A 4,154-nucleotide genomic window follows, 5' to 3' on the forward strand; every position below is an offset into this window, starting at 1 on the left:
CAGCTTGCCCTGGCCCCCCGGTGGGTGGATGGGTGTGCACGCACATGCATATGTGAGCGTGGCCCCCCCACAGCCCCCCTACCTATCTAGTCTTTACCATCGCCCTTAATGAAGATGGCGGCCGCAGTTTCCCTAAGGGGAATGAAGCCTCCGCCGCCATCTTTGTTGATGGCACACATGCATGCTACGCGTGCACATCTCTGCCATCAACTAAGATGGCGGCAGCGGCTTCAGTACCTTAGGGAAACTGCGGCCACCATCTTCATTAAGGGCAATGCTAAAAAGCCGGCTGACAGGTAAGTGGGGGGGCGTGGGGGTGCGGATCACGGAAGGGGAGCGGAGGGCCCCTCAGGGGCTCCTGTAGCTCCGGGGCTCTCGGGCCAGTGCACAACCTGGCCGCCCTTTAGAACCGGCCCTGACAACCGCACATTATGTACTTCTTCTTACAACGCATAGTTAAAGTATGGAATTTGCTCCCTCAAGAGGCAGTGACGGTCACCAACCTGGATGGGTTCAGAAGAGGCTTGGACAGATTCATGGAGGGTAAGGCTATCAATGACTATGGCCATACTACCCTGAACATGCCCGATCTCGTCTGATCTCAGAAGCTAAGCAGGGTCAGGCCTGGTTAGTACTTGGATGGGAGACCTCTTGGGAATACCAGGTGGCATAGGCTTAGAGGAAGGCAATGGTAAACCACCTCTGAATACCCTTACCAGGAAAACCCTATGAATACATTCAAAAAAGATTCATAGGGTCGCCATAAGTCATAATCGACTTGAAGGCATACAGCAACAACAAGGCTATCAATGGCTATTTGCCACAATAGCTATATTCTACCTGCATTGTTGGAGGCAGTAAGCCTCTGAATACCAGCTACTGGGAATCACAGTGCTGTTGCAGCTCCTGCCTGTTGGCTGTCCATGGTCTGATGCCGGAGAATGGGGTCGGCTGGAGGCAAGACTGTGGAGAACTCTAAGTGTTGATTTTATTCCAACAAGAACAGGGAGCAGACCAAGGCCATTTCAGCCTCTTTCCCCAGATTACCTCCTGGAGGCTCCACTCCCTTGCAGAGAATTCCAAAGCCTTAAAGGGCCATCCCTCTGATCTGAAAATGGGCACTCCTCCTCTGTTTCATAGCCTTCCACCGGGTGTGCTGTCAGGTGATTATGATGGGAGGCATCTAGTTATTCAGGGTAAGGGGCCTATGAGGATACAGGCTCTGGCCCTATAGGCCCTGGTGGACTAAGAGGTTCCTCTGGAGGTTCCTGTCCAACAGCCTCAGGTGCAATGCTCTCCCTATCTTCAGTAGTCAGCACTGAGTCCTGACCTTAGCCCAGCTCCACATCAGGTGCCCCTGCAGCCTCCAACTCCGTGTCCAGATCACTGCTAGATTCAGGGACCATGACACCTTCTTTGCTTTCTATTCTTAATTTTTCCTGTCCTCTGAGATTCTCTTTGGTACAATAGAAACACTATTTATGTAAGGCTGATAGTTTCGTACTATATATATGGATCCATGACTTACATGCTATTGTACATTTAGATTTTGCACCTTGGTTGGTTATTTTGGGGATGTTTTGATTTTTTAAAATAAGTAATGATAAAAAAGACAAAGTATTGTGATTCCTCAAGTCCTTGGGACACACTACACAGCACCATTCGAATGAAAGGATCAGAATTCTGGGTGTGAATATCTTCCATGATCTTTAAAGCTTTCGATCAGCCACTAATGCATGTTTCCCCATCAAAATGTGGGTTCCTTTGTAGAGCTGTGTATCCCACTCTTGGCACCAACACTTAACTTTCCTGCATTTCGTCAAATTTTACATCTCGGTTATATTGAGGCTTATCACACACAACTAGAACAGATTAATTTTCTGCGCTTTAAAACTGGGGGTTGAAAGAGATATGAGACACCTTACGTTGTTTCAAAGTTCAGTTCTTTGCCTCCCAAATGGCGCCAAGTGTTAGTCATGACTGAATTGATTGCTTTTATGTGTCGATAATTCTGGAAGAATGGTGAGTAGTTTGTTTTCTTGGAAAGCAAATCTGACATCCACCAGAGGCTTTGCTGATTTACTGTTCACTGGAAAAGGAATGAGTCTGTCTGACACTCTCTCTCTCCTCTTTCTCTCTGAGTGTTTTAAGACCGTTGTTTGTCTAGCCCTGCTGTGCTGTTTGTAATGGAGGGCCAATCTTTGCTCGGGGACCCCTCTATGAGATTTTGCCCTGGCCTGGACAGAAGCTATCCAGATTGGTTTGTTTCTTTAAAAAGTCAAAAACATAAGCCTGTGACAAAGGCCATTTGTCCGAAATGCACTGGGCAATTTGTCAAAATAAATAATTTGCTTTTTTTTGGCATCTTTGAGAATTATTTCTCCTTTTGGCTCATCAATCACTGGATGCTTCCCTTTTTTGGTGTGTTTTCAGGGGGCCCTCGGCCTTGGAGCTGACCCTGTAGATATTTAAAGCCTGGCTGAAACAAAAATATTTTCAGTGTCTGCCTGAAAAGCAGCAGGGAGCCTCGAGTCCAGAGGGAGGGCATTCTGAATCCTCTGGGCGATCAGCCCTGCCTACAGGATTGCTATATTCACTGACACATTACATGTGACACAGAGAGAGCAGGTGTGGCCCCCCAGATGTTGCTGGACTCCAACTCCCATCAGCCTCAGCCAGCACAGCCACGAGCAAAGGATAATGGCAGTTGGAATTCACCAACAACTGGAGGGCCACAGCTTCCCCATCCCTGATGGATGAGTTAGCACAAGGCAAAAAGTATCTCCCAAGTAGGAAAGTGCATATGTGCGCGTGAAGAGGGCCTTTGTATATGATTCCAAGGTGGCCATCCATGGCCCTCCCAGTGGGATGACATGATAGGAATTGTACTTTCCTGTTATGGTTGACAATAGGGAAGGCTTCTAGTCCCATGGTAGAGCACATGCTTTGCTTGCAGAAGATGCCAGGTTTAATCCCTGACATCTCCAGTTAAAAGGATCAGGTTGCAGGTAGGGATGGTCGAATCTGTCCATTTCTGTTTCTTTCAGTTTCTCATTTTTCCAATCTTAAGTTCAGTTTTTCATTTAAGAAAAAAGGGTCCTTGTGAAAATTCATCAACATTTTAGTGTGACTGTCTCTTAGTAGGCACATGTTTGCATGTAATTTTGCCTAATATTCACATTTTTGCAAAACCATTTTCCAGAATATAACACATTTTTAAACATTTTGCCAATATATGAATTTTTATGCATGCTTTGCCTTAGTATATGCATTTTTGTACACATTAGATGGCTGGAGAACGGCACTGCAACATTTGGAGAAGCACACATTTCAAGAGGGGGCTGTGTTTCGGTTTGCATATTGTTTCAGACAGTGCAAATTCAGAAAGTTTCCCTTGAAATGCAAACTGAATCAAATTTCTCCCTCATCTTTAGTCCCAGGTGATGTGAAACTGCTCTGCCTGAGAGCACGGAGAGCCACTGCCAGGCAGAATAGCGGACAAATATTGACTTAAAGCAGCTTCCTAAGTTCACGGGAAAGGTGTAGTTGAGCACATACGTTGCATGCAATCCATGGCATACCCAGACAGGACTGGCCAGGGGTGGCGGTGGACTTGGAGAGCTCTTGCTAGAAGTCAATGTATACAATGCTGAGCTGAATGGACCAATGGCCTGTCCAGCTTCGTATGGCTGAAAGTTTTGAGGTTTAGTCTCAAAATCATCTGAGAGGTCTCTTACAGCCCTGTGATTCTTGGTCAGGAGAGGGTTAATAGAACCAGTAGGTTATTACTGCCATGGCTCTGCACATTGTGATACACATTTGTACTTTTATCACTGTTTGTACTTTTCTGCATTTCATTTCTTCTGACCCAACTGTTTGTGGACAGTAGCTCAGTAGTAAAGCACCAGTTTACCATGCAAAATGCCCAGGTTCAATCCCTGGCATGGCCAGGTATGGCTGGCAATGGCCCCAGCTGGGAGATCCCCTGCCAATAAGTACAGATCAGTGGTTCTCAAATGGTGGCCAGAGGAGGTGCTGAACAAAATTAGAAAGAGATAAAAAGTGAATAATTTTAAAATAGTAAACTGGAAATAGAAAGGAATGGGATAAGAGAGGGGAGCTGTTACAAGAGGAAGTAAAGAATCAAAGAAACT

At 46.1% G+C, this 4,154-nt stretch overlaps 1 non-coding gene across 1 annotated transcript; it reads left to right on the forward strand.

The window, feature by feature from the left end:
* The first annotated feature begins 557 nt into the window (after positions 1-557).
* LOC133378652 (5S ribosomal RNA) lies at positions 558-676 on the forward strand. The gene has a single exon (XR_009761085.1). It is a non-coding gene; the product is annotated as a 5S ribosomal RNA (ribosomal RNA).
* The last annotated feature ends 3,478 nt before the right edge of the window (positions 677-4,154 follow it).

Source organism: Rhineura floridana, chromosome 2 (assembly GCF_030035675.1).
Source record: "Rhineura floridana isolate rRhiFlo1 chromosome 2, rRhiFlo1.hap2, whole genome shotgun sequence".
Classification (NCBI taxonomy): domain Eukaryota; kingdom Metazoa; phylum Chordata; class Lepidosauria; order Squamata; family Rhineuridae; genus Rhineura; species Rhineura floridana.